The sequence below is a fragment of the Notolepis coatsorum genome (assembly GCF_963971535.1).
Source record: "Notolepis coatsorum genome assembly, chromosome: 2".
Taxonomy (NCBI): domain Eukaryota; kingdom Metazoa; phylum Chordata; class Actinopteri; order Aulopiformes; family Paralepididae; genus Notolepis; species Notolepis coatsorum.
The window spans coordinates 24,599,005-24,612,793 of NC_140166.1; the positions used below are offsets into that span (position 1 = coordinate 24,599,005).

The 13,789-nt window shown below is 41.9% G+C and overlaps 1 long non-coding RNA gene across 1 annotated transcript; it reads right to left on the reverse strand.

Annotated features, from left to right (window-relative positions):
* Positions 1-12,095: 12,095 nt before the first annotated feature.
* Positions 12,096-12,888, reverse strand: LOC311224248. The gene is made up of 2 exons (XR_014619427.1): positions 12,755-12,888; positions 12,096-12,612 (listed from the first exon to the last, which is right to left on the reverse strand). It is a non-coding gene; the product is annotated as an uncharacterized lncRNA (long non-coding RNA).
* Between the last annotated feature and the right edge of the window lie 901 nt (positions 12,889-13,789).

The window sequence follows — 13,789 nt, forward strand, 5'->3', positions numbered from 1 at the left end:
TTTTGGGGGGGGGTCTTGCCTAGGGCGCCAAATGTGCTAGGTCCGCCCCTGGCTAAAAGCAATTGTTTTTGATAGTCTATCAGTGAGCTGGATGCAATCCTACCTGGAGGGGAGAGAACAGATGGTCTCTGTCTGTGTTTTGTGTATTTTGTATGTTTGTTTTTGTTTTGCTGCCATTTTGGCCAGGTCTTGCTCGAAAAAGAGATTTTTGATCTCAAGTGACTACCTGGTAAAATAAAGGTAAAATAAAAAATTCAAAAATCAGTAAGCTGGATGCAATCCTACCTGGAGAGGAGAGAACAGATGGTGGAGGTAAACGGTACCCTATCCCCCCCCCCTCCCAGTGAGCTGTGGTGTTCCACAAGGAAGCATACTAGGACCGCTACTGTGCAAATGACATGTCGTCAGCTTGTGACTGCAACTTGTTCCTGTTCGCGGACGACTCAGCCCTGCTGGTCTCTGACAAGAGTTACAGGTTGAAAAAACCCTCAGCTCTGAACTAGGCAAAATCTGCACCTGGCTCGCTGATAACAAACTATCATTACACCGGGTAAAACAGAGTCCATCCTCTTCGGCTTCTCAGTTACAGTGGGTGACAATATTGTCAGAAGGAAAGATGAAATTACATACCCAGGTTCCATCCTAGAGGCAAATCTTTCCTGTGACAAAATGGCATCCAATGTAATAAAAAAAGTCAACCAACGAACTAGATTCTTGTACCGGATCTCCTCTCTGGTAAACAAGAATACCCTGAAGACTCTGGCAGGAGCACTCATTCAAGGGTACTATGACTATGCTTGCACCTCATGGTACCAAAGAACCTCAAAGGCGCTAAAAACAAAACATCACAAAACAAACTGGTCAGACTACTGCTTGACCTTACTCCTAGAACCCACCTCACCCTTGCCCACTTTGACAACCTAGGATGGCTTAGAGTAGACGACAGACAGCAACTTGCAATGGGCCTGGTCTACAAGATACATTACACGACTAAGGTACCCATGTACATGTCAAAATACTTCCCAAAGGTCAGTGAATACCACGACCACAACACGTTTCGCAATTATGCCTTGGTTGGCCAAACGTCCCAATTTGTGCGGGATAGTCCCGCATTTCAGCCCTCTGTCCCGCATGCCACAAGAGAAGAACGATGTCCCGCATTTCAATAAGTGTCCCGCAATTCAATAAACAATTATTATTATTAATTATTATTATTAATAATTATTGTTTTTGTCCTCTCATTAATCCCCAAAACATGCACTAATGCACGCACCGCAAGTACTACATACCAGTGGCGGTTGGTCCATAGTGGGCGCTAGAGCGCCGCCCCCCCCTGGTTAAAAGAAGAAAAAGAAAGAATTCTTTGCGTGTCCTATTTATCCCCCAGCGCCTAGCCCCCTCCACACCCTTTTCATGGGCGCTCATCTCAGCTCCGCCATAAGTGCGCAACTCACAGGGTAAAATGCAAATATATACGTACGTAAATAAATAACGTACGTACAACATAGCGCTGTCAAATACGATACCCGAGGGCGCTTGCTCTAGTGAGAGTGGCACGTGACATCGCGTCCCCAGACGTTGGGCTCTGGCCAGTGGCGGCTCTGCCACTAGGGGCGCACGGGCGCCGCCCCACCTGCTGTTAAATCAGAGAAGAAGAAAATAAAACTTTTTAGTTTTTTGTTTTATAGCCCTATAAATAATATAAACATGTTTAAAATGAATAATATTTACTCATTTTAAGTATGTTTGTATTTCCAATGCACAATATAACGTTATTATCTAAAATAAAAAAACACTCGTTTTCCTGAGCAGGAAGTGACGTTTTTTTTATTTTTTTTCGTATTTCTCGGCCCGGGCTAGACGCGATAGCGCTCTTAGTGCGCGTCACAGTTTGATCGCTGTATCCGTCACAGCCAATCAGTGCATAACGCGTTGTGCGTTGAAATATGACTATTATGTTGGAATCCGGGCGCGATTTGAAGCGGTCTAGCCAGTAGCGTCAAGAATTTCTGTAGCCGCATTTCGCGGAGACGCTCTCTGATTGGCCGACGCCAGTATTTTTTTCCGTAGCAGAATTTCACAGAGACGATCTCTGATTGGCCGAATCGAATTTATAATGTTCCAATTCTAGCTTATTCCTAGGTTGGTCCGTTGGTGAGAGATAGTTGTGTTGTTGTGTTGTTGTGAGATGCAGGCAGCAGAGCGTGCCGTGACTGCAAGTTCTTTAGACTGTTAAGCTTAGGCACTCTTTCAAAGTTGGTTAAGGTTAGAGTTTGTCTTAGAGCATGGCGATAGAACGCCAGGTAGTTTGCAGTCTGTTCGAGCGGAAATGGACAAAGGAATGAAGTACTTGTGTTGTGTGGTGCTTCTGCTAACAAGCTAACACTTGGCTAACAAGCTATATGGCGGATGCAGTCTGGACACAGTGGACAGTGGTCTGGAATACATCAACAGTGGATTATACACTACTTTATCAAGGCAAGCCCTCCTGCCCTGGACGTGTCAACTAAACAGTGAGTCTCTCTCTCTCTCGCTTTTGGATTGAAAATACGTGGATTATGGCTTGTTCAATATCATCTATGTTTGAATGAATGAATGAATGAGAACTTTATTAACAGATTGCAGAATGGGTACAATACAGTACGGCTCAATACACACAATTGTTAAGGGGATGCAGACCAGAGAAAGACGTTTGTCTTGTTTACATCAGGGTCCCAGATTTTCGATTCATATCGATAGTTTAATAGCTAGCCTTGGCTCGTTTAACAATATGCAAAATATGTGTACAGCCCTGTACTCATACTGAAGTTATTCTTGGTATATAATAGGTCTGATTGTGTAACGAATCGATTCCACGTCGCGCTGTGTGTGAGAGAGAGAAGGAGAGAGGGAGAGATCTGCGTGTGTTTGGAGACGGAGCGAGTTTTGTTTCTAACTTTTCTATTTATATATTGTGTTTCAAGTTGTGAATTAGACTATACTTTATTTGACTGGTTGTGTGTTGTTGTAGTAACAGCTGAGCGACTCGTTCATAAGAGCCGATTCATTGCCGTGAGCGTGAGTCGAATCGCTCACGTCTTGCCATGAGTCGGTTGCGTGGTACTGTACATGTTTGCAAAATGTTTGGTATAGCGCCCCTAGTGGCGAAGCATCCACGAGCCGCCACTGGCTCTGGCTCTCCAGATATATGCTATCGAGGGGCTACTAGGAAATACGCTCTGCTAGTAGTTGTCGGAAATTGATAATAATCACAAGATACTGTACATTCAGACAGTGTTGGATCTAACTAAATAGATTTATATGGACACTTTTATGGAAAGTTCAAGCCCTGGACCACAAAGCTTCTCGAAGGGGTTAAGGCTATACTCTGTCAACAACAACAACAACAACAACAACAACAACAACAATAACAACTGTGGTATATTCACAATATCTAAGGTAATTTGCAGTGCATACAGGTTGCTAACTAGAGGGAAGAAGGACAGAGTGATAGAAATTGGTCTCCTCACCTGACTTAGTCAGATGAGAAATAAACGTGCAGTCCAGACCACAGAGTTCGAATTCAAACTCATGCATTTATTTGCCGAGAGGCCAAAAGTGGATATGCGTCAGTTACATACAGGAATTATTCATCATAAGACATGATTGTACAAAAGGATTGATGAGGTTTTACATAATCAAATAGCCCATTCACAGTGGCTCTTCACATCAAGACAGTTTTGCACATAAAAGAAGTCATGTTATGTCAATGAAACGAGAATGTACTGAGCAATACACATGGGTACAACCTGGTCTAAGGTAGGAATCTGTACATGTTACTCTAACCAACAATAATGAGTCCATGATTCTACTCACATGTATTACAGCACATTCTCTGGTGGTTGGTGGAGGCTCAGCATGACCCCCTGGGGTGTGGCTGGCCTCCCAACTATCTTTACTGCTCCAATATTTATAGGTTAAATGACATCATTTTTAGACTGCCTTTTAACCAATCACAATTATCTCTAAATAAGGAGTTTTGTTCCAATCAGCTTTGTCCTCTGGGAGGCTGTCTGTCCTTGCACAATGGGGGTTGGTGTCGGTGGCCCCCTCCTTTGGGCTGTGCTCTTCTCAGTCCAGGGGGTCGGTGGCCTGTGTCTCCTCTGAATGAATCCAACACTTTAACATTCCTTCGTGTACTATTTTGATCTTCCAATGTACATGGTTCATGCAATGATCTATAGATCTCTAATATCACCCCAGTACAGTCATTGCTTCTAGGCTGATACCAAACATCATAGAAGACATCACCAACCTTTATTTACCAAACTGACACTTTGTATTACAACTATGATTTAAAGGAAATAGCTTTATTACTTAACCAGTTTTGACATTCCTAAAATGGTATTCAAATCTTCTTTGCTAGTTACTTTCTAATAGGTTACTATGATCTTGTTATTCCAATATTGTTTTTCATTCTAATCTAGTATAATGTAATTATATTTTCTATGACCTCTAATCTCTGTTAGACCAGCTGCTGTCTCGGCTAGTAGAGTGAGTGACCGTCCCCTCTGTGGGGTGTGACTTATATTTACATAGTCTTTGTTCTTCCCTGATTACATCTGTTAGCGTGGGGGCTTTTATGACCTGCAACTGGGCCCTATTCCCCGTACCTGGTTCAACTAAGTCGATCAAGAGTCCCATTATCCAGATTCAATTAACCCGATGTTTGAATCCGGGATTTTCCTGTTCCTCGAAGGTGGATTCAGTCTCGTTCATTTGAACCAGACTTGAGACTCAGGATAATTGCGCGCGCCCGCCTCAGCTGAAAAGACAGCAAGTGTCGATAGCAGAAATCCTGATTTTCTAACGGCATTGATTGATTGATTGATTTAAAACTTTATTAACAGATTGCAGAATGGGTACAATGCAGTACGGCTCATAGCCTCGCCGACAAGTTAAATGCATAATCTATAGGCTAATTTTAAATCCCTCATTACCCCAATCAATCAGATTATATTTCTTTAAACGTACCTGCTGGCAGTATAGGCTTATGGAATGAATAATCAAATGAGATCTTGCTAGCGAAAATAATTAGTTCAGCTCTTTCAGAATAACGATAAAAACAAGCCCAAATAGTATATCTAATTGATACGAATTATATCATGAGGATATCTGTATGTGCTTAGGTATTATGTACTATATAAATACATGGTTTCCAAAGAGAGGCTTGGAGGGAGGCTTGCAGTTACACTATTAATCAGGTTTTAATCTGTTTCTGACCTAATCCATACATGCATTGAATTGATTACCATTTGGTTTATACCAGTGACACCTCATGTTCATCATCAGATAACAGTGCTTGAAAAGATAAATGCATTTTCTCGAATTCATTCATCAAAAACGTCAAAGGCTCATTCAATTTATCAAGTCACGTCACGTCATCAAATCCATCAAACAGCGCATCTCCTCATATATTTTAATCCCAGTTACAATATCACAATAACGTGTGACACTGTCACAGTGATACAATTAAATACTCCACAGATTCAGATTCCTCATAATTCATATCCACAATCCGCGCATAGACGCTTCAGCTTGAATGAAACGCATCCGGGTGCTCCGTTAAGCAAATACACAGCGAAGAATATTAAACTAATCAGAGCCAAACACCCGTTTCATTCATTAAAAATATCCCAGCGGGATTCACATTTGCAATGATCCGTTTAGTCCGTTATTAAAATAACTGTGTGTGTCGCGACTCGCGAGCGCCGTATCCGTATAAATATGACGTGCATTATATAGGACAAAGTAAATTCATAGGCTGAATATGATTTATTATCAGCGTTACTGCAGACATATTATTTTACATTTCAAACGAAGCACAAAAACATAATTCAGAATGGAATAATGGGATCTAGATTGTGAGAAATATTTCAGGAAGGGAGCTGGGATTTCTTTGCGGGGGTGTGGCCATAGTTCATCCAGCTAACTGAACTTAACCCTGCCCTCGACCAGGTTCAAACTTTTTGATCTGTTGTCATAGTGATTCAGACAATCGAGCGTCGGGGAATGGAAAGGTCTGGCTTAAGTCAAGCTATGCTGAAAATTATCCGGCTAACTCAGTTAGCCAGGTACGGGGAACGGGGCCCTGTTCTTCTCTAATACAGTTGAGTAATCAGTCTTACCCTGAGAGTCCATGTAATGCTACAGTTCATTATTTTGAATTAACTATTATAACAGATATTTTCAGTTTCAGGGTTGATCTAACAGTCTGCTCAAGTTAATATACCATACAACAACAACAACAACAACAACAACAACAACAACAACAACAACAACAACAACAACAACAAGCTATATGGCTAGCTGGATGCAGTCTGGACAGTGGACATCAACAGTCTGGACAATGGACATATACTGTACACTTTATCAAGCCCTTCTGGACCGCGTTTGAACTAAACAAGTGAGTTGCGGTCGCGATATCTCTCTCTCTCTCTCTCTCTCTCTCTCTCTCTCTCTCTCTCTCTCTCTGTTAGAGCGATGCTCTGTTGTTGTGAGGGGGAACTAACTAATTAATTTCGCCGCGGGGGGGGCATACTCACGGACAATATAATGGTAACTTGTTTAAAATGACAAGATATACATATCGCTGCTGTCGGGACAAAACCTCATAACTCCAAAAACCCAACTTTTCAGCAGATGAAAAAAACTAACACAGATTTGAGGGTGAATAGAGTTAGGAGGTTTAGACAGATGATCGGTTTAATGCTTTCCCATTGTTTAAACTTTGTAAAACCCACACACACATATGGAGGATGATCTACGGAGTTGATTTATATAATAAAAAAAATTTCAAAAAATGGAGTTATGAGGTTTTGTCCCGACAGCAGCGATATGTGATTATTATTGGATAGATCTATTTGACTGACTGCAATCATATATTGATTGATGGCAATGGTGATATTTGTACTCTGTACATGTTTGCAAAATGTTTGGTATAGCGCCCCCCCTGGAGAAGAATTCACCAGCCGCCACTGTACGTAACGTTATGTAACATAGCCTATAGTCTAACCAGCACAAGCGCATTATATAGTACCTGGCGCAAGCTGTTTATTTCCGGTCGCGGCAATAAACGGCTCGCGCCAGGTACTATAATGCAAGCTGTTATTGGCCGAGCAGACTTCACATCGTTCTACAGGTCTGCATCGTCTACCTCGAGAAGTGGTTCGATTTCTCTGATGAGAATTATCTGAAGGCTCTTTCTGTCATGTCTCCAGGCATGCAGTCGTGCACAAACGCGGTTAAACGCCGTTTAGGTATGTCACTGAGGCAGAAGTACGCGCAATCGTGCATGGATGTGTACGCGCGTGTACGCGCAGTCGCGCAGAAAATGCGCTGTACCCATTCGTTGTGAGCTAAGTACCCGGCCACCGTTTTACATAACAAAAGCGCAGGTAGACTCGGTGTCTCCAACCACGTCCGAATGTGAAAGGGGATTCAGTGCCATGAATCAAATTATCTCCCCAACCCGCACACGGTTAATGATTTCACGGGTAGCATCTTTGATGTTCATTAAGATCAATGGGCCACCTCGAAGGTTCTGGGATCCAACAACATATGTCACAACTTGGCTGAGAGCCCATCGCTCAGCTGAGGACAAGAGAACGAGGAGAGCAAAACCTAAATATAGGCCCAGGACCATTTGGTGGGGGCTTGCTAGCCCCTTTCGTGACTGCGGTGCTGGGGCTCTACCGCGGGCTCTACCGCTGGGGCCCAGCACCGCAGTCACGAAAGGGGCTAGGGGCTTGCTTGACTGTTTTGAAACCACCAGTGGTGCGTTATTAAAATCACCGGGGGTTGCACGCACCACGTGCACGCGCGCTCCCGGCGCGTGCGCGCGCTCCCGCGAATGCGCATTTAATGTCCCCTCGCTTGAGCACGGACTGGAGACAGTGCCTGATTGCCTCTGCGAATGGAATGTAACACATGTCTTCACAACAAGTTAGGTGTGAATGTGTCTGAGAACGTGTTTAACACACCTGACGACCGGCGCTATTGATATGCAAATAGCGAGTACTTATCATGGGGTGGCACGGAGTGCAACCCCGTCCCATGAAGAACGCATGCCTGGAAACCACTGTTGTGAAACAAATTACATTGAAAAAATGTAAGTGATGTGTACTTTTTCCCCTTCTCAAAATAAAGAACTTCAAGTAAACACAAGTTGTCTGATTATTTTAAGTTTGCTTTTGTGTTTGTGTGTAAAACAATTTCTTTAATTGAATTAACTTAAACTAAAAGTAAATACAAACTAAATTAACAATGTAACTTACATTGTTAATTTAGTTTGTATTTACTTTTCTAGTTTAAGTTGATTCAATTAAAGAAATTGTAACTACTATTACATTTAAAACATTGTTTGTTTTTCAACCATATCTGTTGACAATATAATTTCTTTATATATTGAAGGCTACATCCTGCTACCTTTTTCAGCTTCTCTATTTCAACGCAATAAAAAAAAAAAAAAAATCTGTGTGCACGCGTCATATTACGACTCGTCATATTACGACTGCACCACTGCATGTCTCTAAAGAGAAACGTCAGCTTCACTGACCTGTGCGCTGCCTACAGCGCTGAAGCCCTTATTGTTAGACATGGATGCGCTCTCGAGGAGTTTTGTTTAATTAATCGTTCCACATCAGAAGGAAGTGGTGGAGAATGGAGGCGACTGTTGGAGTGAAGTGGGGGGGCTGCTGTTGAAGGACATCCAGACCCCCAACCTGACCCGGGCTTCATTCTTCCTGAGCGGCGGCAGAGCGGAGCTGCCGCTGCCGCGTCGCCGCGGGGGCGTGGCTAGGCGCAAGCTGGTTGCCTAAAATGATTAAGCATCCCGCGTCCGAATGCGTTCGTAGAGAGGTTGTTCTCCCTCATGACCGCGGCGCGTGGACGGTCCAGAGAAATAGATGCAGTGTGGAGCTCGTGAAGAGAGAAATACAAGTCAAAACTAATTTCTCTCTCACATGTTCAGCTTTTTATAAATATGCTCTTGGTCAGAAGGCTCTACTGGAAGAAATATAAATTCCTCAAGCACTAAGGCACTATGGTGCTCTCCATGGTGCTGAAAATTTCAGAGGCACATTTCTATGTTCGAGACGCAAACCGCGCAAAAAAAAGTGTTAGAGCCATTTGCTTAGCCAGCCTATAATTGTTCCCCATAGGATATATTTTGTATATATAGTTGTTTCCTGTTGTTCACTGCTGTTTTCATTTGTATATGTATTTATATATTTATATATTTGTATATGTACTTAGAGGATAACACTCTAGGGCAGGGGTGGCCAACCCGCGGCTCGCGAGCCGCATGCGGCTCTTTGCCCGTCAATGTGCGGCTCTTCCATCCATAAAAAAAAATAAAAAAAAATAAAAAAAAAATATTTTTTTTTTATTTTTTTTTTACTTTTTTTTTTTTTTTTTTACTTTTTTTTTTTTGTATGTCACTCATTCCATAAGGACGTAGAATAAACATTTACAATTTTTTTTTAAATGGTCCATTTGCATGTTCTTGGTATCTGAATCTAGGGACATATATGGATCAGTGTCAGAAATAGTGTGTCTGTTACTAGGCTTGAGTAAATTGTAATGAACCAAAGGAGAATATCAATTCTATTTAAATTTTTTTTTATCTTTGACTGTAAATAACACCATGCTAAAATTGACCAGACCTGAAAAATCTAAGCAAATGAATAAAGGGAAGATGATTAAACAGAAGGTTTTGTAGATACAGTACTGAATTCTGCCATCTTTTTTATAATGTAAATTTCTCCACCATTTTCATCATATTGCAACACCGTTTTTTGCAAGACATTCACAGAAAGGTAGAGAAACTAACTGCGTTCTGTTTTATGACAATAACGTTCAGGTTTGTGGGAGATAATCCCAAAAAATAAGAGAAATTAAAAAGTAAATCCAGAAGTCAGATGATTGACAGGGGCTGGTGTGAGCTGGGTAGGGTAGTTTTTCAAAATTTGAAAGCCCTGCGTCTCTTCCTTCAAAAGACTACACTCACTTCTGGCTGTGCCACTTCCTCCTGTCAATATGCGCCGGTTTCCGACTCAATGCCCTGAGATTTCTATAATCTTATATTTCACTAATAACAGTTAAAATAATTGGTAAACAAACATAATGCTGAAAATATACACTTTTACTGTATATCTCGGGCTTAAGAGGTTAACCCTGTGAGGCCCAAATTAAAAAGAAATTAGCAACTTCAGAGGCCAGAGGGTGGGACATATAAACACATTTACTATCAAATAGCATTGTGAGGCTGAACAACAGGACCAATTGACTATACATGTGCTTAAAGGGGAACTATCTTATAAATGGCTTTTTTCAGTGTTTACCATTGTTTCTTAGCTATGTGGACTTATATTAATAGGATATATGTCTCTAATTCTCATATTGGCGAATTCTTCCAATTCTCCTCTCACAATATTCACCCTCACTGAACTGAGTCATCTGAAAATGTGCATATCTGTGATGTCAGAGATTTCTCAGCTGCATAATAATGTGGCAGTTGATGTGGCAGTTGGCACCAGGCCACACAGTGGTTGGAGCCCAGCCTCAAAACGGCTTAAGATCTTAAGGTAGAAAAATGCGGTTTTTAGTACTTGATTAGAAATACAAAACAATGCATTTAAAAAAAAAAAAAACCTAGGTGTTCCATAGACTCACAGGAATTGTGTAAAAGTGCCCAAATAGTGAAAGAAATAGTAAAATAGTTCCCCTTTAAATTTTTTTAAATAAACATTATTTTTTTAAATGGCTAAAAGTGATTTTGTAATTTTGCAACCGTGGGTCTCACAGGGTACTTTTAACCCTGTGAGGCCCAAATAAAAAAGACATTAGCAACTTCAGAGGCCAGAGGGTGAGACCTATAAACACATGAAGGGTGCCGTGACTGAAAAAAAAGGTTGAGAAACGCTGGTATATGGTGTGGCTCTTTGTGGTACCACAGTAATTTTTTTGTGGCTCTTAGTCTCTGACTGGTTGGCCACCCCTGCTCTAGGGCCATAACACAGGCCTACTAATGCTCATGTTATTATATTCATCCTGTATATATCCATTTACATTTAACCTGTTAATTAAAGTTTAAAAAAATTAAATGTATATGATAAAAAAAAGTATTAAAAGTATTATCATTTTAATAATTGTAAAATTTTGTCAGATTATCATTGAATGAAAAATGAAATGTTTGTAGTGTTCTGCACAGGTTTAGAATCAAGGAAGCCACTACCAGTGTAGACAATGTGTATGCACACTTCAGTATCACATTACAAGAGAGATCACAGGGTTCATCTTAACTCTATAGCCATAATCCGCTAGGAGTCGGTAGGTAATTTAACAGCATGTTGGATTGTGGTATTCTTCTATACAGCTAGTGATTGAGTATAATAAGCAATTAAGACACATAAATGCTTATATTTTGATCAAAATGAATACATTATGTAAACATGATTATTGTATACATATTCATTACTGTCCAGCAATTTCAACAAATGTCCCGCAAAATCGACACGCTGTCCTGCATTTGGATCATATGGATTTGGTCACCCTAATTATGCCACATCAATGTGGAACGCCCTACCCACAGCTGTAAAGGAATGTGAATCACTACCCACTCTCAACGAGCACCTACGAGAGACATAATTCGAAACTGGCCCGTGAATGTCCGACCTAACCCAACCCCCTCCAATGTACAGTAAATGTCCTAACCCAATAATACGAGACCAAGTAAGGTTTCGTTGATAATCCAATGTACAGTTACCCCCCCCCCACACACCAAATGTTCAATCAATCAATAAACCTAGCTGTTTCTAAGGTGGGAAAATTATGTTTTTGTCACCTTGTTGATGTGTGATTTAATTAGCTTAGGTCTGAGTCTAAATAGAACACCAGGACTTGTAACTTCGGGTGTGATGATCCAAGGTTTATTTTTGTTATAGGACCAGTAGCCTATATAATGGACTTTTGTTTTCATTAAAAATATGACAAGTGATTGCAATGCCATGTTTTTTTTATTCCAATAAATAGTCCATAATATACACCATGCAAAACACAAGGAAATAAATATTTATTAGTATAGAGCAATGTTTACAAGGACATTTTAAACATTCTACAGCTCAGCCGAAAAACACAAAGTCCAATCTCCTGGTTGGCTACGTCACAGCCTGCGTCCACAACAAGTGCGTGACGCTGCCGTCACCGTGACACCGGTTCCTGACAGGGAGCGAGCGAGCGAGGGGTGTGAAGCTGGAACTCTTCCATCGCTGTCAGTTTTATTTGACGAAAAGTAAAGTATCTACATATTGAGAAGAAATCTGTCTCCAAGGAAAACTCTGCATCCGTATTTTTCCTCCTCCGACTGACGCACGTGTTGACCGTTCAACGCAGTGCGATTTGACTGCACACAGCCTTTTCTTTGGGTCGTTTTGAATGAATATCATCACGGTCACTTGACTTTCTGGTCGGACAGGAACCTCTTCGCTCGTTTCTCTGCACGAATGCACTTGATGTTGAAAAGGTCTCCGATTTTGCACAGCTGCTGTGCGCACTCTATGATGCCTTTCTGATCTGTGTGTGTGGGGGCCGGGGGGGGGAGAGAATAAATAACTTAATTAATTCAAGAGACCAAACGAACGCATTCACATGCAGCATTGTCGACGCTGAGCCAAGTTTTTGTGAGAGAGCTGGAGGCGACATTTCAAAATCTTACCTTTATTATTGGTCGTTTTCTGGCTCTCCGAGCTCTCGGTCCGCTTCATCGAGAGGTTTTTGATCTCGAGCTTCATGGTGTGTGTTGGTCTGTGTTGTCTTTTTTTTTTTATTCAAAAACAGCTTCAGCTCTGCTGGAGGAGTCGTTATCGTTTGCTTCTAAAAACGACTCGGGCTTTTATGTTGAAGCATGTGGGAGGTGCTGATGTCGTCAGGGTAGCGTCGTAGGGGCTTCCCTGTTGTTTCCGTGTGAGCTCACTCCTGTTTTGCTCTGCATTCATAATCTTCGGTGAAGTTATCATCCAAAGCGCCTTACAAGGATTGCATACATGCACACACCCATTGAGCTAACAAGGAATATAAGTTATAACCCCTAACCTGGCAGTGTTAGTGCCTTGCTCTGTCCACAAAGGGAATATAACCCCTAACCTGGCAGTGTTAGTGCCTTGCTCTGCCCACACAGGGAATACAACCCATAGCCCTGGCAGTGTTAGTGCCTTGCTCTGTCCACACAGGGAATATAACCCCTAACCTGGCAGTGTTAGTGCCTTGCTCTGCCCACACAGGGAATATAACCCCTAACCTGGCAGTGTTAGTGCCTTGCTCTGGCCACACAGGAAATAGAACCCCTAAGCCTTAATCCTGGCAGTGTTAATGCCTTGCTCTGTCCACACAGGGAATATAACCCCTAACCTGGCAGTGTTAGTGCCTTGCTCTGCCCACACAGGGAATATAACCCCTAACCTGGCAGTGTTAGTGCCTTGCTCTACCCACACAGGGAATATAACCCCTAACCTGGCAGTGTTAGTGCCTTGCTCTACCCACACAGGGAATATAACCCCTAACCTGGCAGTGTTAGTGCCTTACTCTGCCCACACAGGGAATATAACCCCTAACCTGGCAGTGTTAGTGCCTTACTCTGCCCACACAGGGAATATAACCCCTAACCTGGCAGTGTTAGTGCCTTGCTCTGTCCACACAGGGAATATAACCCCTAATATAGTGTTGGTGCCTTGCTCTGGCCACACAGGAAATA